Genomic DNA, 25,114 nt, shown 5'->3' with positions numbered 1-25,114 from the left:
CACTTCTCCTCCAGAGCCTTCTGAATCCAGTGACCAGATATTCATCAGGATGACAAGAGATGGCCCAGGATAAGGCAATTGGGGTTAAGTGACTTGCCCAAGGTCACACAGCTAGTGAATGTCAAGCATCTGAGGTGAGATTTGAACTCAAGTCCTCCTGACTCCTGCACTGGTGCTCTATCCACTGCACCACCTAGCTGCCCCTGTTTACATGTAGTAACGACTGAAAACACAGCAAAAAGATCCATTAGACAGATTGACAATGGTTGGTTGCTGCAGGTCACCTGACAAACAAGAGAGTGTGCGCAGTGGCAACCCACCTGCCAGGTTGCATAATAGGCACAACAGTGACCAGTGCAAGGCAGGTTAAGCAGCAGGACAAAGCATTCATTACATTTTTACTTTCTTTTACATCTTCTATCTTTTTCACGAGCCTTCAGGAATTCTCTGGTGGGCCCCATGCAGCCTGCAGGCCATATGGTAAACATTTCCTAGTGACCAGATTGGGCCTTTCAGTCAGGTGATTTGACCTTCAGGGGCTCGCTCCCTATTTCCTCTAGGATAGTCCTTAGCCTGGCCTTAAAAGCCCCCCTAATGTGACCCTGGTTTACCTTCCTCACTCTACTTCATACTAAATTCTCTTTATGATACTACATTCTAACCACCCTGAATAGATGAGGAAACTGAGTCTGAGAGAAGTTAAATGAGTGGCCAACAATCACTCAGATGGTAATTCATAATAGCCAGAATTTGAAGTCAGATCTTGTGATAAGTATAGTGCTCTTTCCACCACACAACACATTATAGTCTTTGACTTTTTTGTGTTACTTAAAATGTTAGCAACCTAAAGCAATATGCATCTTGGAAATGCTTTTGAAGAGGATTTTGTAAAGGTGGATGGCTGACATGCTTGAAAATTACCTGAAATAATACGCTGAAATGAAGTAGATCCTTGAGTGAAAGAGGCGAGACAAATCCCCACACTTTGAGCACCTCTATATTTTAAAATAGGCTCTCAGCCATAGTTCAACAATGCAAGCTTAATACTTGTGTACGGTCAACATTCAATGCCCTGCTGTGCTAAACACACTTGATTTAAGTTTCAAAGAGCTCCCAGTGTTTGAATGCCCTGTTTGAGTAAGTTAAGGAACCTCTTTTCTAACCAGTTTTACTTTATTTGATAGGAGAGTATGGAGAGATTAATATTTTTGTGAAGTTTGAGTGTTTGGTGGCTTATACTTACTGACCCTAAATCTCCTGCTCTAACCCCCCACCTAAATCCCCAATAAAGCCCCGGGTGAATATATTCAATGCCCCTCAGCTAAAAATAAATGGCGTGTGGGCACATCTGGCTTCTTTGAGCTCAACACAGCTGCTCTGTCGTCTCCCAGGGGTTTTATGTCCCCACCTACTCTAGGAGATTGCTTCGACTACTGGCAATTAGCCCTAATAAGCCAGCAGGAGTTTCCTGTGGGGGGAAGCATTACTGACAACTATAATTCCTATTAGCAGCTGCAGGGTTGTAGCCCATCTACCTGCCAAAGTGCGATAGGTACCACTTAAACAGCTTCTAGTGGCCAGATCAGCCCTTCAGTCAGGGGATTTCAAGACCAAAGGGATTAGACTTTCGAATGTAATTAACTTTGTTTACATCAAGTATTAAGTTCAGAGCAACAAAGTGGTGGCTACAACACAGTGGTTAGTAAGTTAGTAAGTTTGAGCTTCTCATATAACTCATTGTGGTCACTATGTAGCTCAGGAACCTGCAATGAGTCCCTGTTAACTCGTCAGATCATGTCTAACCCCAGCTTTCCATTCAAGGTTTTCCATCAACTGGATATAACTGACTTTCTGACTTGAATTATCTCTGGTACCTAATACAGAAATTTTGCTTTCATCAAACCAGCTCTCTCGCTGTCATTCTGTTCTCTTTTGCTATGCTCACTCCGTGTTTGTTCTCTCAGAGCATAATAAGATCATATATCTAGAATCAGAAAGAATCACAGAACTTGTCTAAACCAATCCTCCAATCTTCTGTCGAGAATATTATCATCCTTCCAGGCTCCCAAGTTGGATGACCTTGAAGTCATCCTCATTTCTAAAATTTCCCTCGCAATATATGCGATCAGTTGCCAGGCATTGTCAGTTTTACAACAGCTCTCACATCTCTCAGACAGCTACCACATTAGTTGTCTCCCATTACATTTTGCCTAGTCTATTGAAATAGCCCTCTAATTGTTATCACTGGCTACACTCTCTCTTCTATCCAATATACTCTCCACTCAGCTGTCCAATTGGTATTCCTAAAGCACAGCTCTGACCATGTCATTCCTCTGCTCAAAAAGCTCCAGTAACTCAATATATTATACTAGTGATAAAATTACAAACTCCTTTGTTTAGCATTCAAAGTCCTTCACAATCTGGATTCAGCTTACTTTTCCAAGTTTATTATATAATACTTCCTCTTTGCACTTTTAAAAAATATTTTATTTTTTAAGTTTTGAGTTCCAAGTTCCATCCCTTTCTCGCTCCTTCACTCCCCTTTTCCCTCCCTGAAACAGTAAACGATCTGATATATGTTATAAGTGTGCAATCATGTAAAACATTTCCATGTTAGTCATTTCGTGCAAGAAGAGTTGAACAGAAAAGGATGGAAGGAAGGAAAAAAGGAAGGAAGGAAGGAAGGAAGGAAGGAAGGAAGGAAGGAAGGAAGGAAGGAAGGAAAGTGAAAATAGTATGCTTTAGTCTGTATTCAGACAACACCAGTTCTTTCTCTGGAGGTAGATAACATTTTTCATCATGATTCCTTTGGGACTGTCTTGGATCATTATAGTGTTACAGCAAATAGGTAAGTCATTTGCAGTTGTTCACCATAGAATATTGCTGTTTCAGTGTACAATGTTCTTCTGGTTCTACTCCACTTTGTTTCAGTTCATATAAGTCTTTCCAGATTGTTCTTTGAAATCGTCATGTTCATCATTTCTTATAGAACGATAATTTTCCACTACAATCTTACACTACAACTTGCTCAACCATTTCCCAATTGATGGGCATCCCTTCAATTTCCCATTCTTAGCCACCACAAAAAAAAAAAGAGCTGCTATATTTTTGTACAAATAGGTTTTTTTTCCTTTTTTTAAAAATGTCTTTGGGATATTGTCATAGCAGTGGTTTTGCTGGATCAAAGTTCTGTAGCCCTTTGGGCATAGTTTCCAAATTGCTCTCCAAACTGGTTGATTCGGTTCAACTCCACCAATAGTGCATTAGTGTCCTAGTTTTTCCATATCCCCTCCAACATACATCATTTTCCATTTTTGTCATATTAGCCAAACTGGTACCTCCATGTACTTTTTACCCAAACCAAACTATAGTACTTTCTGTTACTCAAGGACCCCTCCCCCAATCCATCTTGTATTTATTTTGGTGACTTTGTATATACACAAATGTGTACATGTTGTCTCCCCCTATAGAATATAAGTTCCTTGAGGGCAGGATCTCGATATTTATCAATTTCAGACAAGGGGAGTATGAGGTAGTCCCAAATACTTAGCATAATGTCTGGTATATTAGTCAGTATTTAATACATATTTGCTGATTAATTCACTTATTTTAGAAGAAACTGAGACCCAGAGAAGTAATTTGTCCAAGCTCACGTAGGTGGTAGGTCTCAGAATCTGGATTTGAACTCAGATCCCAGCACTCTAATTTCAGCACTTTTTCTTCACTAATACACATTCCTTCAAGAAAGTTCCTCTTCTTCTTTTAGAAGGCTCCAAATCCTATACTTTCTTCTAAGTCAAGCTATAGATTCATGTCCTCTATAAAATTTGCCCTGAAGAACCCAAATTCTCTGAATTTCCACATTGTGGTAGTCAGCATCATGCAATATTGCACAGAGCTATTTATTTCCTCATGTAATCTTATAATTGTCTCATATACTATACATCTTTTCTTTCCTAGATAGATTGTAAGCTCCTACAGGCCAGAGGTGGTGGCTTTGAATTCCTTTGTATGTCCCACAGTACTAGGCACAGAGCTCGACACAGAAAGACTTATTGACAGATTTTACTTTATTTTTTAACTGTATCAAGTTTAAATAGTGCCATACTGGGTTTTGTGGAATAGCTTCAGCCACAGTTCTGACTGTTGGCTCACCAGATTCTCAAGCTGTGTAATTTCTGAAATACATCATTAAATAATTGAACATAACAGCTTGGGTTTCCTTCGGGATGGGGAGAAAAATTAACATACACACAGATGTAAAGATGTCCTACAAAGTCCTCTTCCTTTAAGACTGGCTACATTTACATATTAAAAGGGCAGGAATACCACTAAACTAGTATAAAAGATCCTTCATTCAGCATATTTTGGCTTTATCCCAGTAATTTCTCTCTACCTACTCATCTATATAGGTGAATGGAAAAGGCTTAGCAGTTAGAACCAAAACAAAACAAAAACTGGGGATCTCAGAACCCTACAGTTATTTGGTGATTATGGAGCAAACAATCCTTCAAGTGGTTTATAATCTGGCCTTCAGGAATTAAAGTTGAGAATAGAAGGAATGCTCACCAAAAGTTAGGGTGTGATCTGACAGACCCAAGCTCTTTGATCAGAAAGAGAAATCTAGAGGAAAGAATAACACGGACGACATAAATTCGTTGAGAGGACTACTCTTTGTTCCAGAGTCTGACACCTGAGCTTCAGAATCTTTCTAGAGAGATAGGAGGTTTCAGTGGCTAAGACTTTGAGGAAATAAAAAGAGAAAACCTAATGGGACATTAGGCTGTACTTGGTAAGGGCCTTTTCTTTTCTTAAAAAGATGGGAGAAAACCCCCACACCTCCAAAGGGCTGATGAGGAAGGAGGCTGCTCACCCTTAGTCAGAATGATGAACAGAAGGAGACACATGTTTTTAGATATGGCAAATACATGATTTTGGTTTTTTCTGACTATGATTATTTGTTACAAAGATGGTGGATTTGTTTTGATTTTTGTTTGAGGAAGAGGAATTGAAAAGGGAGCTAGTGATACTGTTGCCAAAAAAGAAAAAGAAGAAAAGAGTCATTGGAACATTTTTTAAAATGCAAAAAAAAGAAGGACGCTCAGGAGACAGAGACAAGCAGGAGAGCTTTGAATTTAAAGTGTTGTATGAAAAAAACTCTAAATCACTATTGATTAGAAAAATGCAAGTTAAAACAACTTTGAGGGACCACGTCACACCTATCTGATTGGCTAATATGACAGAAAAAGAAAACGTTAAATATTGGAGAAGATGTGGGAGAATTGGAACATTAACACATGGTTGGTGACGTTGTCACCTGATCCAACCATTCTGGAGAACAATTTGGAACTATGCGCAAAGGGGTATAAAACTGCATACCCTGTAGCAAAACCACTACTGGTCCTATATTCCAAAGAGATTATAAAAAAGGGGAAAGGACCCACACATACAAAAATATTTAAAGTAGCTCTTTTTGTAATGGCAAAGAATTAGAATTTGAGGACATGCCTATCCATTGAGAAATGGCTGAACAAGTTGTGATATATGAATGTAACAGGATAGTATTGTTCTATAGTGAGCAGGTGGATATCATGGACTTATGTGAATTGATATCTAGTGAAGAAAATTAGAACATTGTAATTGTGCAGTGATCAGCTATGATAGATTTAACTCTTCTCAGCAATACAATGGTCCAAGACCATTCCAAAAGACTCATGCTAGATGGCGGAGTAGAAAGACGCACATACACATAGCTCCAAACCCACAACCCATAGAACGGCTACAGGGAAGTAACTCACGGCAAATTCTGCACCCAGAGGCCACGGAATATTGGAGCGAGGGAGATTTCTGTTCCGGAGAGACCTGCAAACCTCTCGCGGGGAGTCCTTTGCGCTGCAGACTGGGCGCTGGGACTGGGAGCTGAGTGCAGCCCTGCTGCGGCGGCGGCACCAAGAGGAAAAGATCCGAGCGGGTTTCAGGGACGGGATCTCCAGTGGCCACGCGGGTCCCTCCACCCACAGAGGAACCTGCAAACCTCTCACAAAAGGTCCGTCGTGCTGCAGACGCGGAGCCCAGCCCAGACCTCCTGCGGCCGTGGCTGCGGCACTGAGAGATACAGATCCGAGCAGGCTTCAGGGATGGGATCTCCAGCGGCCGCACAAGTCCCTCCACCCACAGGTGACAGGGGTCAGTGAGAGAGTCTCTTTGGCGGGTCGAGAGGGGAGTGGGGTGCCCCCATAATTCAGGCCCCCCCCGGGAGGTAGAAGCTGAGAAGCGGCATCAGACTGGGGCTCCCCAAGCGGGCGGGAGCCTGGATCCATTGTGGAAGGTCTGTGCATAAACCCCCTGAGGGAACTGAGCCTGAGAGGCGGCCCTGCCCCGACCTGACCACCTGAACTTTATCTCACACTGAATAGCAGCCCTGCCCCCGCCAAAAGCCCTAAGGCTGGAAGCAGCATTTGAATCTCAGACCCCAAACGCTGGCTGGGAGGATCAGGAGGCGAGGTGGATGTGAGGAGAATATTCAGAGGTCAAGTCACTGGCTGGGAAAATGCCCAGAAAAGGGAAAAGAAATAAGACTATAGAAGGCTACTTTCTTGGAGAACAGGCATTTCCTCCCTTCCTTACTGATGAGGAAGAACAATGCTTACCATCAGGCAAAGACACAGAAATCAAGGCTTCTGTGTCTCAGCCCACCCAATGGGCTCAGGCCATGGAAGAGCTCAAAAAGAATTTTGAAAATCAAGTTAGAGAGGTAGAGGAAAAGCTGGGAAGAGAAATGAGAGACATGAAGTCAAAGCATGAACAGCAGATCAGCTCCCTGCTAAAGGAGACCCAAAAAAATGTTGAAGAAATTAACACCTTGAAAACTAGCCTAACTCAATTGGCAAAAGAGGTTCAAAAAGCCAATGAGGAGAAGAATGCTTTCAAAAGCAGAATTAGCCAAATGGAAAAGGAGATTCAAAAGCTCACTGAAGAAAATAGTTCTTTCAAAATTAGAATGGCACAGATGGAGGCTAATGACTTTATGCAAAACCAAGAAATCACAGAACAAAGACAGAAGAATGGAAAAATGGAAGATAATGTGAAATATCTCATTGGAAAAACAACAGACCTGGAAAATAGATCCAGGAGAGACAATTTAAAAATTATGGGACTACCTGAAAGCCATGATCAAAAGAAGAGCCTAGACATCATCTTTCATGAAATTATCAAGGAAAACTGCCCTGAGATTCTAGAACCAGAGGGCAAAATAAATATTCAAGGAATCCACAGAACACCGCCTGAAAGAGATCCAAAAAGAGAAACTCCTAGGAACATTTTGGCCAAATTCCAGAGTTCCCAGGTCAAGGAGAAAATATTGCAAGCAGCTAGAAAGAAACAATTCAAGTATTGTGGAAATACAATCAGGATAACACAAGATCTAGCTCCCTCTACATTAAGGGATCGAAGGGCATGGAATAGGATATTCCAGAAGTCAAAGGAACTAGGACTAAAACCAAGAATCACCTACCCAGCAAAACTGAGTATAATGCTTCAGGGGAAAAATTGGTCTTTCAATGAAATAGAGGATTTTCAAGTATTCTTGATGAAAAGACCAGAGCTGAAAAGAAAATTTGACTTTCAAACACAAGAATGAAGAGAACCATGAAAAGGTGAACAGCAAAGAGAAGTCATAAGGGACTTACTAAAGCTGAACTGTTTACATTTCTACATGGAAAGGCAATATTTGTAATTCTTGAAACATTTCAGTATCTGGGTACTGGGTGGGATTACACACACACACATGTACACACGCACACATACATAGAGACAGAGTGCACAGAGTGAATTGAAGAGGATGGGATCATATCTTAAAAAAAAATAAAATCAAGCAGTGAGAGAGAAATATATTGGGAGGAGAAAGGGAGAAATGGAATGGGGCAAATTATCTCTCATAAAAGAGGCAAGCAAAAGACTCACTAGTGGAGGGATAATGAGGGGAGGTGAGAGAAAAACATGAAGTCTACTCTCATCACATTCCACTAAAGGAAAGAATAAAATGCACACTCATTTTGGTAGGAAAACCTATCTCACAATACAGGAAAGTGGGGGACAAGGGGACAAGCAGGGTGGGGGGGATGATAGAAGGGAGGGCATGGGGAGGAGAGTGCAATTCGAGGTCGACACTCATGGAGAGGGATAGGATCAAAAGAGAATAGAAGTAATGGGGGACAGGATAGGATGGAGGGAAATATAGTTAGTCCTATACAACACAACTATTATGGAAGTCATTTGCAAAACTACACAGATTTGGCCTATATTGAATTGCTTGCCTTCCAAAGGGAAGGGGTGGAGAGGGAGGGAGCTAAAGAAGTTGGAACTCAAAGTGTTAGGATCAACTGTAATGTTCTTACCACTAGGAAATAAGAAATACAGGTAAAGGGGTATAGAAAGCTATCTGGCCTTACAGGACAAAAGAGAAGACGGAGACAAGGGGAGAGAGGGATGATAGAAGAGAGAGCAGATTGGTCATAGGGGCAATTAGAATGCTTGGTGTTTGGGGTGGGGAGGGGATAAAAGGGGAGAAAATTTGTAACCCAAAATTTTGTGAAAATGAATGTTAAAAGTTAAATAAATAAATTTAATTAAAAACAAAACAAAACAAAACAAAAACAAAAGACTCATGCTATCCACATCCAGAGAAAGAATTGTGGAGTCTGAAGGCAGATCGCAGAGCATACCATTTCACTTTTATTTTGCTTTTTCTTTCTTGTGGTTTTTTCCTCTTCCGATTCTTCTTTCACAACATGACTCATGTGGAAATATGTTTAACATGTATAACCTATATCGGATTGCATGCTGTCTTAGGCAGGAGGGAGGGAAGGAAAGGAAGGAGAAAAATTTGGAGCTCAAAATCTTACAAAAATGAACATTGAAAAGGATCTTTACTTGTAATTGGAAAAAAATAAAATGTTATTAAGTGAAAAAAATTAAGTAACATTAAATAATTATATAATTTTAAAAAGAAATTTTACGTAATATATGTAATGGAGATTTGCAGGTACACATATGCTCCTTTCTGTTCAAATTTATATAAAAATACTCTTTTTTGAAGCATTTATTTAATTCAGAATAAATCAAATAAGATAAAATAAAAAATCTGGGGAAAACCTATGGGCTTTAAGATGCTCTTCTCTTGAAGAAAAGATAACTGAGGATTTTAGTTGAACCAATAGCTCAAGGGAGGAGAGAACCCAGCTGAACTGCATCTGATAAAAACTACACACCTGATCGGGACTTGGCACTCAGTTGAACAATGTCTGGCCGATGTTCAGCCAGTGAAACATTGCCCAACAAAACAAAGTCCATTGAAGCAACATCTGGAAGAGCAATATGCAGTAGAAGCTACAGAGCCAGCATCTAGCAGCAGAGACAACATGCTTAACCAAGAAGTTCCAGGAGAAATGAGGAGCCCATTGATGAAATGAGTAGAATTTACCAGTGGTCCTACAGCATTAGAGATGAGAATTGTCCTCCAATGAATGAAAGGCATGAATTTCAAAAGCATTCAAAAGCATTTATTAAGTGCTTACAAAGAATTGTACTAAGCACGGGAGACACAAATAGCAAAACAAGATATTTCTTGCTCTCAAGGATCTAATAATGAAGGAAGGTTTCAGCTACAAGTCAAGTGGAAAGGTCCCATGAGCTCTGTAGCAGGGCAGATGCTAACACATTTCCCTTAATTTCATTTCCACTGATGAAAATCGTAGTAGTTTTTTATATTGAACCATTTGATGGTTCCAAGGATTTTGGTGGTCCTTGGTGGCCCCAGACCCTTTTTTCTGTAGTTGTGGCTGCAGCACTTGTAGGAGTAGTTTCTAGATTCCATCCCCAAGGGAGTTATTCTCTCAAATGATGTGACCTTGGGGACTGGCATGAAACCAAGACCAGGGGTCTAGGAAGTGCTGTGATTTCTGGATCTCTTGGGCTTATCTGTCCATTGGTGACAGTTAGTCAGCCGTTGCTGTTGGTGGTAACTTTGGGACTTTTCCTTTCTCCGTTGTGATTGCTAGGGAGTTCATTGCTACCTGTAGAATCTGGTCTAGAAGCAGGCACAGTGGTCTGGAAAGCACTCCCATCCCTCAGACTCTTTGGTTCAAGGTCTTGGGTTGAATAGATTGGGTTCTGAAGGAAGATAGTAGTGGCTGAGATGGTTGTGATGGGTTTTGGACCAGTCTAGCCCAAACTGCCTCTTCTCTCTCCTTCACAGTGCCCTGCTCCTTCATCTTAGCTTACCTGCCCTGAAGTGGAAAATGTTCAGGTAACAGGGGTTCCCCTTGTGATTCTAATCTTCCATATTGATGTTTTATGCATTTATGGGAGAATACACATAAGGTTTGTGGTGAAATATCTTGTTGCTACTTTTGTTACTATGCTATTTCATTGTGTCTTTGTTTTGAACTAATTATACCATTTGATTATTTTTTTCTTTTTTATAGCATTTTTTCCCAATTACATGTACAGATAATTTTTAGCATTCATTTTTTTAAGAATTTTGAGTTCCAATTTTTTCCCATCTCCCCTCCCCTCTTCCTAAAATGGTAAGCAATCTGATATAGGTTCTATATATGTACTCATGTAAAATATTTCCATATTTGTCACAGTCATAGTCCCTGCTCCACCACTTACAGGTGGCTTAAATTTGAGGGTCTCAGTTTCTCTATCTGTAAAGTGAATGAGTTGAACTAGATAATATGTAAGGTATCCAATGTAATTTAACTGAGTCTATAGTGAAGTATTCATTTTTCTAAGTTCACAAGGAGAAAAAAATGAAAGGAAGGATATTGAAAGGGGAGAAATGGGGGAAGACAGAGAGAGAAATAGAGACAGAGAAAAACAGAGAAAAAATGAGTGAGAGGAAAAGATGAGGACATATAAGGGAAGACAAGATATTGTTATGGTCCCTAAACAAAATTATAATTGAGAGTAATGAGAATCTCTGGATTCCTAATATGACTGAATTTAATTCATCGCTGTGTCTTTTAAATTAAAAAATCAGCATGGAAAACGAGTAACATGAGAAAAAATATTCAGAATTAATATGATTGATTAAAAGTTCCTGTTAAGTTTGCTTGCAAAGCTTCGTTACTTAAAAATGGTTTAGCTCGGCATACCCTTTGACCTAGTGATACTGATACTAGGTCTATACTGTAAAGAGATCAATAAATGAGGAAAAGGACAAAAATGTTTATAATATCTCTGAAACTAAAGGGATGCCCATCAATTGGGGAATGATTGAACAAGTAATGGTATATAAATGTGATGGAATATTATTGTGCTCTAAGGAATGATGGATGGAATGATTCCATGGGAAGACTCATATGAACAGATGCAAAGTGAAATGAGAAGAGCCAGGAGAAAAACTTAAGAGTTTATTGTAAGGGCAATCAACTCTGAAAGACTTAGGAACTCTGATTGACACAGTGATGCTTACCCCACCTCCAGATGGAGAACTGATGGGCTCAGAGTGCAGATCAAAACATATGTTGTTTTTCTCCTTTTTTCTTTCGGACATGGCTAATATGGGAATTTGTTTTGCATGACTATACATATTTATAATAGGTTTTATATTTCTCTGCTTTTTAATAAGTTGGGTAAATGTAGGGAGAGAATTTGGAACTGAAAATAACATTAGAAAAAAATTCAAAACAAAAAAATTAAAATATTTTAGGATACCTAAGTATAAAGTATTTAAAATATTAAGAACATTTAAAAATTATCTCCTTTTGACAAGTCTACTTTTAATGAAAAGAATGTCAATATATTGGTTTAGTGCTTCCCTTTTATCTCCTGCCAACAACTTGGCTTTACCCACTTTTCCCATCACCTTGTGAAAATTCAGTGTCTCTCTCTCATGAGGAAAAAATGCACAATATGTAGGAACCCTGCTGGCCTATTTGCTGATTTATGGGTCAAGCCTCTAGTTATTACAGACAAAATTTGAAAGTCTCTGATTAAGAAGCCCTGCTGATTTAAAGATCTCACCAGAAATACATGCATAATGAATTATCTACAGATAATAATTCAAGTTGTCCCAGGGTGATTCATATCACCCACTTTTATTAAATTATCTATTTTAGTAGGACATTCAGGTCTGCACAAAGTAAGATATAGTGGAGCACATAATATCATAAGAGTTTTTAACACAAAACACTTTTGTTGGGGAACAGCATTCACTCCAAACATAAGGCTAATTTTTGCAGGGCAATAGCTACTTAAGTAGAAATCTCACAGCTGTTTTCAGGAAAACATTCTGCCTCTCAGAGTGCCTAGCATTAACTTCTTCAAAAATATACTTGTGGAAAAGATAAAATGTATTTCTAAGTGGTCAGAGAAGCAAGATAAAAAAACATCAAATAAATTCAAATGGCAGAATTTCCCAAAGTATTTTTCTTCAAGGACCATACATAGTTGGGTCTGAGAAGATATCCCTTAGGAAAATGGACCACCTTTAAAAATGCAAGTTTATGGAGCAGAAAAATTGGCTGAAATAAAAAGAGAAGGAGCCCACTGACTGGAAATTCTGAAGCTCTGTCCCCACATCACACACACACACACACACACACACACACACACACACACACACACACACACACACACACACACACACACACACACACACACACACACACACACACAGTGGTTTGGTTTATTTTTTCCGCTTTTGGGTAAAGGGGATTAAAAAAAATACTTCCCTTTTTTAAACAAGAAGCCCTCAGACAGTGACACCTATGTCAGTGTCTGTGAATGTTTTCCCTGGAACGACATTATCTACAAACAGTCCCACTCCCATTTTTAAACACAAGGCCTAAGCAGACCTTAGTCTGCATGTTCCTAGGGTAGCCTCAGAAAGTGAACACCCCAGCAACGTATTCAGTCCAGAAATCCTTATCCAAGGGAACTCTGAATCAAGGCTACCCTTAAAGAAGGTGGATCCTGGAGGGTATGGTGGAGGAATTGAACAAAACACACAAGCCTAGAGGCATTTTAGCTCCCTCCACTTCACCAGCACATTTTGATTTTCCAAGTTATTTTAAGGTTGTCATGCTGCAGGCAAGGTGATTTATTATTATTAGGCTTTTATATAACTCTTTATTTTTGCAAAGTGCTTTACAATCATTTTTCTTCCTTGTTCAGAGGTTTGCCTCCTCTCGACTGCCACTTTAATTGGCTTTTCTGGAGGCAGCACTTCCTCTCCCAGGGAAAAAAAGCTACTCTTTGTGGCATAATGCATTGTCTGTATTTTGGGTTTATCCCTGCTTTGCTAGTTCTTGGTTACTTTCCCTTATTGGATTGCATTTCCCACTGCCTCTTGTTTCCCTCCCCTCCTTTTTTTCTATCATTCCTTGTGCCACAGAAAGCCTTCCTTAATCTAGGTCCACCATTCATTCACTTGCTACCCTCCTCTTATAATTCAATTTGAGTCCCTGGCAAGGACTGCTCTCTTTCCACTAAACCTCATTCCCCAAGGAAACAGCTTAATTGTTTTTGCTCATGAAGCCAGTAGCTTCCCTCTTGCACTTCCGCTGAAAATCCCACACACAATGGAGGGTATTTTTTATTGTTGTTAGAAAGACCTCTCAGTGAAGAACATTTTCTACAAAGCAGATCACTCAATCATTAGGCGTTTATTAAGAGTTTACTATGTGCCAGGCACTGTGCTGTTGTTTTTCAGTCATTTCAGTCGTGTCCAACTCTTTGTGAATCCATTTGGGGTTTTCTTGGCAGAGATAATGGAATGGTTTGCCGTTTCCTTCCCCAGCTCATTTTACAGATGAGGAACAGAGGCAAGCAGGGTTAAGTGACTTGCGCAGGGTCCCACAGGGTAGATTTGAACTCAGGAAAATGAATCTTTCTGCCTTCAAGCCCACCACTTTATGCACTATGGCACCACTTAGTTGCCCCCACTATGCTAAGTACTGAGCATATAAAAAAAAATCAAAAACACTATCCCTATCCTCAAGGAATTCACTAACGGGGGAGACAACATGTAAACAAACATGTACAAATGAGACATATACAGTGGAAGGCTGTTTGTTTGCAAAGAGGACCAAGGATGTCATAGGGTAATGTCTTAACTCATGTGTGAATTGGATTTAAGTGGCAGATTTGCACAGTCGTCAGCATCACTCTCCATTCCTGAGTCATAGAAGTCCAGTGGCAAGACAGAAGTGATGGCCCAGGATACAGTCATGACCTTAGTATCTTCAATATCTGACCAAGTTCTAAGCTCTCCAGAGTGCCTCCTTCAGCTGCCTTCATGGCAGTTGGAACAAATTGTTCTCATCCATCCATCCCTCCAGGGGAAGTCTTTACATGTTCAGATAGACATTTTTCTAACTCACTGATGGCTTTGAAGCCCTATGGTCATCCTTAACCTGGGGTACCCTTCAACCTAGTTAAGCCTGTCTGCTAGAACTGGTTTACCAGGGTGTAGCCACTATGTATCAGCTTCTGGGAGCCACATGAGTTCCAGGTAGACACCAAAGGTAAATGAGCAGCCATGAAAAGGGCTCTGCAAGTTCTCCCACCAGAAACACTAGTTCTCCTTGAACATCCCATACATCCCAAGTGGATTCTCAGAAGGTGTGGATGGAAAAACTGAGTGGAAAAGCCTCCTGCAGAAGATAGAATTTGAGCTGAGTTTTAAAGTTTTAATGCAGAGGTGAGGAGGGATGAGTATTCCAGGCATGGGGGACAGTTAGTATACCTTAAAAGTTATGGAATGGAGAGGAGTGTATATGAGATGGACAGCAAGCAGGCCAGTGTCACTGGATTGCGGAGTAAATGGAGAGGAGTAAAATTTAGAAAACTGTAAATATGGAACAAAGTCAGGATGTGAAAGTCAAACAGTATTTTATATTTGATCCTGAAGGTAATAGGGAGTCAGGCCCTGGAGCTGATTGAGCAGGGATGGTGATATGGTCAGACTTATGATTTAGCAAGATCACTTTAGCAACTGAAGGGAAGATGGATGAGAGTGAGAAGAGACCTAGGGCAGGGACCAATCAGAGGGCTATAAATGGCAATACGTGATCTACATTGAAAGTTTCCTGAAGCAATATGAGCTTAAGTGATTTGCCAAGGGCCATAGACATACCGTAAGTATCTTAAGTAGGAGTTTAATATGGGGTCTTCTTGACTCCAAAACTAAGCCCTCTATCCACTGCTCTACACTGCCTCTGGAGATGCATTTAAATGCAGGCTCTACTGTTAGAGCTAGAGAGAGAATATTGTGAATTTCTACCTTTATATTATCCCTAACTGATATTCCTCTTTTTGACCATAACCTCCTATCCTTCCATTCCTCTCTGTGCCTTAGTTCTCAAATTATTCTCCAACATCACCACAACCTCCAACCACTCCACCCTCCCTACTTCTCCAAGCCTTCCCCTTCCTCTGTCCTACAGTTTTAATTCAAAATTTTAAACCTATAGTTAGCTAGTTCACCTTGAATGGTCTTCTAACCTGGAATCCTCTGCCCCATTGTCCAATGAGACTCATCCACAGACCTAATCCACAGCCCTAGATTCCTTTCACCATCTGACTTTTCTACTCTTAACCAAGTGTTACTGAACACACTGGATTAAATTACATAATTTGCTCCCTGGAACTCCTCCAGATTTGTGTTATGTAACCTTCAGTGCTCCATGCTACCCTTCCCTGATTGGCTTCTTTTTCTACTTCTTTCAGTGTCAATTCCAAATCTTTTCTTCTTTCCTTAAGCCACTTATACTACTTCTTCTCCCTACACTTTTCAGCAGAGGACCTCCTCAAATATTTCACTAAAAAAAATTTCACTAAATTTTTCACTAAAAATTTCACTAAAAAAACCTATTACAGATTTTCTTTTCCCTTCAAAACAAATCACCTTTGCATCATCCCCCTCTCTCTCCTTTGTTTGCTCTCATCTTGGAGGAAGAGGTGCCTTTTGTCTTTGCAAACATCAAACTCACCCCACTTCTTGTGCTCTTGATGCCATTTCTTTCCTTATCCTAGAATTGCCTTGTTTAATCATCCCTTCTCCCTGGTTTTTAATCTCTTCTCATTCACTGGTTCTTTCCCTTTACAAACATACCAAGACACACCCCATCTGTAAAAAAAAAAATCTTAATAATCACAGATTACTATCCTCTCACATCCAAAGTCCTAGAAAAAGTTATCTGTACTTTTTGCTCCACTTTCTAACCTCCCACTCACTTCTCCCCCCTTTACAATCTGCTTTTATTCAACTGAAGTTGTTCCCTTCAAGGCTGCCAATGATCCATTGCCAAATCTAACAGCATTTTCTCAGTCCTTTATTCTTCTTGGATTCTCTGTGGCCTCTGACACTGTTGGAACACTCCACCACTAGCCCTATGGCTAACCCCAAAAATATATACACAAACACTCCTCCCTGGGTTTTCATAGCACTGCTTTTGGCTTCCTCCTAGCTGGCTATTCCCCAGTCTCCTCCCTTTCTTATTTGCCTAGACTATCTGGAATAATTCTCCTTCTCCTTACCTGCCTGCATCGCTACCCCAAGAAATCCCTGGTCTGGGTCTCTGCCTTCCTCAAACCTTTGTTTTAGGAAAGATCCTAACTGATGCTTGGTGTCTCCCCTCCATTATTGTCCCCTCATCTACCACACTACCCTCCTAACCTTCCTCCGACCTCATTATCTCCCCTCCCTCTTTCTAGTTCCCCTTTATGTGTTTGTTTGTTTTCTATTTCCCTTCATATGTTTTTCCCCATTAGAATTTTAAGCTCCTTGAGGGTAGGAATTCTTTTGTTTGTTTATATTTATAATTAGTACTTAACACAGTGCTTGACACAGAGTTCCTGCTTAATAAATGTTTTATCTATGTACGTCTGTCTGTCTGTCTATCTACCTCTCCTTTGCAGGATCATCATTCTTGTCCCTCCTCTTGCGTATGGGATGCATGAGTGTACCCCAAGGCTCTGTCCTGTGCTGTCTTCACTTTTCTCACAATATTCTCTCAATTGAAGATCTTATCAGCTCCCATGGATTCAATTATCATCTCTATGTAGATGATTCCCAGATCAATAAATGCAGTCTTAACCTTTCTCCAGAACTCTAGTCCTATATTATCAACTCATTATCTTCCTTTTCAAAACCACTCTTCTCCTCTATTACTTTCCAGGGTACCACTATCCTCCCAGTCCCTCTGGCTCTCAATTTCAGTGTCATCCTTGATTCCTCTCTTTGTAGTCATGCTACATATCCAATCTGTAGCCAACTGTGATTATTTCTACCTTCACTCTCAAATATGCCCCTTTCTCCCCAGTTACACAACCACCATCTGGTGGAGGTTCTCATGACCTCCCATCAGGACTATCGCCATAGTCTTCTGGTTCATCTCCCTGCATCAAATCTCTCCTTATTCCAGTCTATCCTCTATTCGGGTATCAAGGTGATTTTCCGAAAGCTTGGGTCTGATCATGTCATCCTTCTACTGAATAAACACCATTAACTCCTTATTTTCTCCACCATCAAATATAAAATTCTGTCATTCAAAACCTTGCCTCTTCCTATATTTCCTACCTTCTAAACTTTACTGCCCTCAACTTATTCTACAATCCAATGACAATGGACATTTTTCTCTTCTTCATACGCAACACCTCATATCTTGACTGTATTTTTTCAATGGTTATTCCCCATTCCTAGAGCATCCCTAGAATGCTATCCCTCCCATATTCTGCAGGGGACTCTTTCTGGATCCCTTCACTCCTAGTGTCTTCCCTCTGAGTAACCTTCCACTTACATTATATATGTCTTGTATGTCCATAATTGTCCATAATGTCTCTGCCATTAGCATGGGAATTCCTTGATGTCAGGGATTATGATTTTGCCTTACTTTGTATCCCAGTACTTAGCACAGTGTCTGACACATAGCAAACACTGAATAAATCCTTGATGCCTGACCAAACAACATAGTTATTTTGTGTAACACCACCTACAGGAAACCTGTCCTGAGACCTCCATCTCCACTTCACCCACCAGAAAACGCTTTGTAAGTATTTTATGTATCATTTTCTACTTATATGTTCTACCTCCTCAGTGAAATGTATCCTCTTTGAGAGCAGAGATTTTCATTTTTGTCATGTAACTCTAGGTGCTTGTACATAGAAGATGTTTAATAAATCTTCACTGAATGAACAAATTAAATGGATGTCTTGTTGTCTGTCTCTTAAATTGGAAAACAATGTGATCTGATTAATTGGTAGGATTAATTTTGTTCAATATTATGTACTTAAGTATGCTCATAGTTTTCTCTTGCTTGAAGTCCCTCTTAAAAATATAATTTTGTTACAGCCCAAGTGAAACTTTAGTAGAGGTTCTATGGGTCTCCCAGTACACTGATGAATCAGCTGACCCAAGTAAATGACTCTATGATTCATGAAATATACATTCAAAGGGGAACATGACCCAGAGTAAAAATATGCTAGAACCTAAGTGAGATGTCCTATTGTTCATTTTTCATCATTACCCTGCCCTAGCCCTTTGGGAAGGAGTAGCTGACCAAGTGCTCAATATATACAATGTGCTTTAACATGTAAAGTTCAAAGGATCTAAGATTCTTACCGTTATCAAGGTTCCAAGAAGGTTTCACCAAGAGAGCAATGTAGCTCTTCAGGAACTCTGCTCAACTGAAAACCACCTCATAGTGCTGGCCCCATATCACCATGGCAAATGGACTACAGGATCAATTGTAGTGGCAATCATTCTCATCCATGCTTCATGGGATTGTTTCTTGCTTTCTGTCTACTGTATATTATTTTGTTTTCTTTGCAATTTTTGTGAAGCTGGATGGCATGATATATAATGTACCAGACCTAGCGTCAGAAACGTTCAGATTCAAATCCATCCTCCATCACTTATTAGCTATGTGACTGTGGGGAAGTCACTTAACCTCTTAGCCTCTCTTAGATCATCTGTAAAATGAAGATATTGTTAGTAAGACGTTTGTGTAACTCCAGTGACATAATGTACATAAAATGCCTTGTAGACTTTTAAGTGTTATATTAAGTGTTACAATTGGAGTTATAATTCACATGCAGAATGGCATCCCAGCCATTAAAGTTCTCCTTGTGAAATTGCAGGTGTTGTAATGGCAAGCAAAATAGAATCTTTTGCGGTTTTTGTTTTAGTATAATCAAGAGCCTCTATTTGAATGTGATTAGGGGAGATCTTTCCCACTCATAGATGGGCCTGCCCATTGTGGGAAGCTTGATTAGAGTAGTTGTTTTGTAGAGGTCCCAAGTATCTTTTGTTTTTTCTTTTGAGGAACTGGGTCAGAGGGTCATGCCCTCTGGCTCTAAAAAGTGTATAAATATTCTGAGGGTGAGGTTTTACTTTGGGGTTTAGTTTTTGATAGAAGGTTTGAGTGCCAGAAGAGAGTCTGGGAAGCTGCTAAGCAGTACCCCCTGCTTTGAAAACCCAGATGTTGGTGCTTCCCTCTCTGGTAAAGATGTATATATGTTTATGGCCAGGCAGTTTGGAAGTGCTGTCTGTTGATTTTTGATTTCTCTGAAATTTTGACTTTGATTTTATCCGATTCCTGTGCTTGATTAAAGTGGTTGTTAACCCCTCATAAGTTGCCTTTCCTTTTATGAATGGAGATCTAAGAGCCTGTGATAGCAAGTCCCCCTGTGTATGTTGGGGTGCTTACTGATAAAGGTGTTTTCCCATTGCTGTCTATAAACTCGATTGCTTGTTCTTGAAAGAATTTCATCTTAGTAACTATTGGGCCTAGTCTAGTCCACTCAGGAGAAAAAAATTACTCACTGATAGACAATTGAATTCTGGGCTGAATTCGAAACTGCTAGATAGTCCCCAAGGCAGAATATTAATTTCTTGATTCAGGTTGTTTGTTCCTAATCACATTGAGATCAGACCCTAAGGTCATTTCTTTTTTTTTTTTAAAGCACTCTGGATTTCTTATGACAACATGGAAATACCAAAGTGCAGAATATTCCAAAAGGCCTAGTATATTTTTAAGCTACTAAAGTATTAATGTGCACTAAGGTTTTGGGGACACTCAAGATATAAGAGTAGGAGGATGAGGAGAGAGAGAAACTTATTTTGAGCCACCCTGAAGAATTCTGAGTCATTTTCCTTGATTCATTGTTGACAAGTGAGAAAGGTGAGAAAATGAGTTGCACACTTATCCTCACCAAACAATGGTGCCTTTAAAAGCCAACAAGCTGAAAAAAGCATATTTGGAATATGAACACAGCTTAGCTGCCTTGCAAATAATCATTCACCCCCAATGAGTCCCATATTTGTTATATGTCAGGTAAACAGTAAGACTGCTGATTGAATTCATCTTGTGATCTCTGTACCTCCTGGTGGGGAGGTTAAAATAGCAAAATTCTGAGCTTTTGTTGTTATTTTCAAGAATAAAAAATATGGATTTCATGACAATCTCTTTTTACCAGTGCATCATTCCATTAAATAAGACTTCTAGGAGGTATTTCCTGAGGTAAGCGCTTCTGCCACCAGCCACATTTAGCAAGAGGAAAGACATGCTTTTAAGGTGACTATAAAAGGAATTTAATCATAGTATAAAAGATTCCTAGCGTGTAGCCAGGTTGCACAGACCTGCTCTATTTACCACCCTAGTCTCATTTAATCTCTTACACACAGCCATGTTCCCCATTGCAACCAGGGCACTCAGCTTGAGCACTATTACATCTATGATCCTTCAGGAAGCTTTTCTGCTTCAACAGGCTGCAAGCCTCCATCACCGTCTTTGATGAAATCACTCATCTTGTATGTCTATGGCAGGGCCTTGGAAGCATGCTCACAGGAAGGATTATGCACGCTTTTACGGAGTCGGGCGATTGTTATTGACAACCAGCTTGGAGAAGACTGAAGCCATATGTCACCCTGTGCTAGGGAGGCTCTCTGGGCATCCCAAATGCTTCACTGGCAATACGAATAGATAGGCAAACTGTTGAAGAATTCTTCTATTTCAGCAGCCAATGGCCAAAGTATGCAGTTATCACTGCTGACTACAAAGCTATTACCTTAAGCTCATGTTCCTAGTAACTAAAGATCTATAAGGCCTAGCTATCAGAGCAAATTAAAATTCCACTGAGATGATGACAGCCAAACACTGAGAAGGTTTTCTATTCTTTTAGCTTCTGGGCAATCTGATCTGTGAAACCTGGGTACCATGTTTAAAATACTAAATATCCGCTTTAAAGCATCTGATTGTAAGGCTAGGAAATCTTCAGTTACTTCATATCCTTTGGATCCAAAGCTGTAAGAAGGGTATGGTGATCAGAGCTTTGTACCTGGATCCTGAAATGTGGAAGCACTAACCATTTTTCTACAGCAATCTGAAGGTGTCCTGGAGCATACTTCTTTCCCCAAGCAGCTATATACCACAGGTGAGCTCCTCTCTGGCCCCTTGGACCAATTGTTCTGGGAGGAACAATAGCTAGGTACGCATATTTCTGAAACTATGCTCAGCTTCTCTAGGCGGTATTATAATAACTGCACTTCTCATTCTCATTTACATGGTGTTTTATAGCTTATAAAGTATTTTTAACACAATATATTATACATTGTCTAGTACAGTGCTTGACATATATTAGGCACTAAATAAATTCTCTGGTCCAAGTAAAATGTAAGCCCTTTTACAAAGGATGTGAAACGATATGACCACAGTTATACAGCTAGTTTCACAGAACAGCCAAAACTAGAACTCAGGTCTTCTGACTCAGCATCAAGTGTTTTTTTCCATGTACTTATCCTATAAAAGTAGATGGCTGCAGGATATAGATACTAATGCTACAGCCCTGAAGTCAGCAGAAGAGAGTGGTGCTGTCAGAAATGGACAATTATTCCCAGAATGCACTGTAGTGATGTAAATAATGATGACTGGGAAATGAATGCCTCCTTAGACTAGCAAGCCAGCAGATGATAGGGAAGTGTGTCCTCAAAGAATGTCTGGCTCAGTCTGAAGAAAAATATCAGGTTCCCCAGGAACCTAGGAGTCATGACTGGAAACAGTCATGCCCTATAGGCAGCAGCTGCCATCATTAGAGGCAGACCAAATGTGCAGTCAGCACAGAAGGACTAGTCATGCCTCAGTCTCTCCAGCCGATTTTTGATGCACTGGAAATACCAGCGTCAGCACTATTATCTTCAGATGCCACAGACAATGGCAAAATACATGATGATTCTATATTAAGCCCTGGTTTTGTACAAGTGAATTATGCTAATGTAGGACAAATTCCTATGAAATACTTCCTCATAATAATTTAAATGAAAATTCTAAAATGTAGCAAAACGCAGTAGTAATTTTCAGCACTTGGAAGGCTCATTTGAGCCTCTCTGTTAAAAAGATGAGCAAATAGCTTATTTGCTGCAATCTTGCTTCTTTTGCATTTTCTTCCCTATTTTTTCATCCTTTTCTCCTATTTTGCACTCCAGCTACTTCTTTTTTCTTCCCTCTCCTCTGTCTTTGTAATTTACTGTTGAACTTACCCCACTTCCTTCCCAAACAAGTGCTGTATCATGAGTCATTATAACCATGTGCCTATTTAAAATTTAATTTTGTTCTTATTCTACATGTCTTGTGTCTGTTCTTCTTTTCTTTAGAGCAGTCTTTACTATCCAATAGGTGGAGCACATCTACTATTTTAAACACTCCTATAAGTTTTCTGTGTCTGAGTGTGTGTGTGTGTGTGTGTGTGTGTGTGTGTGTGTGTGAGTATGAGTGTTTAAACAATCTGTCATTTCTACTGCAGTGAAATAGTAGTCGGAAGATCGTGTAATGCAAAACAAAACTGCTAATCTTGGCTACGCCAAAGCATATAATTTTCTGACTCATGTCAGCCATGTAGGGCTTAACAGCAGCTGATCTAGATGGGTGGTATCTGAAAAATAATAGGAGATATTGTTTCAAACAATTGACAGTATTGTGACCACTGGTTTAGCAGCCTCCTTCCTTCCTTCCTTCCTTCCTTCCTTCCTTCCTTCCTTCCTTCCTTCCTTCCTTCCTTCCTTCCACCCTTCCTGCCTTCCTTCCACCCTTCCTGCCTTCCTTCCTACCTTTTCTTTGTCCTTTCTTCCTCCCTCCCTCCTTTTCTTTCTTTCTTCTCTCCCTTTTCCATTCCTTCCCTTTTAGCCTCTGTTGCTTTTCTTTCTCTCTCTTTCATCTCCCTTTTCTTCTCTCAGAGATCTGTATAAGGTTTTTCATCATTCCCTTAAATTTAATGGCTATAGATGCATAGGGACCTCTATTTCTCCAAAACCACAAAGTAGGATAATAGACTTTTAGAACTGAAAGTGATCTAGTGCAATAGGCAGTAGCATCACTTCAAAAAATATATATTTGGACTGCTTTTGTCTCACTCTCAAAAAATTTTCTTGCATTCTATCTTATAGGCAAGACCAAGCTTTCATGGGAAAGCTCCCTCCTTCAACTTTCCTCATCCATACCTTAAAATCTCCTCTCTTTTTTTCTTTCTCTCCTATCTCTGAAGCAGATAAATCTTCCTCACCACATCATCTATGCCACCCCATCCTACATCTTCCTGAATTTGTCAACCGCACATACATGCACACACACACTGTAATTTATACTCTTCTATTGGATACTGCATCTAGAGTAACAAAAGGGAAACATGATGCATTTGCACAGTAGTTAAAGTGCTAGGCTCAGAGACAGGAAAACTTAGATTGAGGACTCACTTCTGATGCTAACCGTATGATCATAGACCAATCAAAACTTTTCTGAGCCTCAGGAAACTCTCTAAAATTGGTGAAAGGAGCATCCCACCCACAAAATTACAGACTTCTTCCAACCTGTTTCCTACTCAAGCTACTCTCCTCTCTCTCTTCTACTCATTACTCTCTTGAGACAGAAGTTAACGTTCTCTTCCTCTTCTTTCTTTCTATTCATTCTTCAAGCCCGTGCAATTTTTCTTTGATTTCCACCATACTATAGAAAAAATCCTCTCCAAGGTCACCCATTTGGTAAATCCATGTTAGTTTACATTCACCTTTACCTCTGCTGCATTTGACACCAATTGACAACCCCCTTCTTCTTGAAAATTTCAATTCCTTTGGTTTTTTGGACACAGTTACATATTCCTACCTTTCTGACAAATTTCTTTACTTTTTTTTTTTTGCTACCTCCTCTTCCTCCTTCCAGGTTCTACATGTCAGTTCTAAAGTATGTACAAAAGTAATTACAGTAGCTCTCTTTGTAGTGGCAAATAATTGGAAACAGAGGGTATGCCCATTAATTGGGGAATGGCTAAGCAAGTTATGGTATATGGAGGTGATGGGATACTACTGTACTGTTAAGAAATGCTAAATGACTGTTTTCAGAAAAGCTTGGGAAAACTTATACGAACCGATTTAAAGTAAAGTTAGCAGAACCAGTAGAACAAGCTTACACAGTAACATCAATATTATAAAGATAATCAACTCTAAAGGATTTAGTAATATTTATCAACACCTTACCTATCCCAATTCCAAAGGACTCATGATGAAAAATATTATGTACCTCCAGCAAGAAAACTGGTGGACTCAGAGTACAAATTAAGCAAATTTTTCCTCTCTTTTCCCCCCTACAACATGACTAATGCTGGAATTTGTTTTGCATGACTTCATATCTGTAATGAGTTTTTATTTCTCAGTGGGTGGGAGAATGATCAGGGGGTGGGAGAGAATCTAGAGCTGAAAACAAAATAAAATTGAATATATATATATTTTAAAATAAAATTTCCATCCTTGTCTGTCTTCTTTTGCCCCTCTATACTCTTTCCCTTAGTGAAATCATCTATTTTTTTTTTTGTTGAGATCCTCTCTTATTCCCAATTGAAATGTCTTTCCCAAGTTCTAGTGACACAAGTCTACCTACCTGATAATAAATATAACAGTTCACATTTATAGCAATTGATTAACCAGCATTTATTTGAGTTCCTAGAATTTTCTGAGCACTGTGCTAGATAAAATTGAAGTGAGCCATTCCCCACCCTTAAGCAACTTGTATTAGGGGGATTGAACCTAGTCATAGGGTCTATGTAGTGATAACTCTTTTGG

General features: G+C 39.7%; 1 long non-coding RNA gene across 1 annotated transcript in view; it reads left to right on the top strand.

Annotated features, from left to right (window-relative positions):
- LOC140503121 (uncharacterized) overlaps positions 1-25,114 on the top strand; it is an 84,490-nt gene that overhangs the window by 31,082 nt on the left and 28,294 nt on the right. The window contains exon 3 of the long non-coding RNA XR_011966708.1: positions 18,009-18,059. This is a non-coding gene — a long non-coding RNA (uncharacterized lncRNA). The remainder of the gene's footprint in view (positions 1-18,008; positions 18,060-25,114) is intronic.

The sequence above is a fragment of the Notamacropus eugenii genome, chromosome 5 (genome assembly GCF_028372415.1).
Source record: "Notamacropus eugenii isolate mMacEug1 chromosome 5, mMacEug1.pri_v2, whole genome shotgun sequence".
Classification (NCBI taxonomy): Eukaryota; Metazoa; Chordata; class Mammalia; order Diprotodontia; family Macropodidae; genus Notamacropus; species Notamacropus eugenii.
Note: the sequence above shows the minus strand (reverse complement) of the source record. Positions and strands in the feature narration are given on the sequence as shown.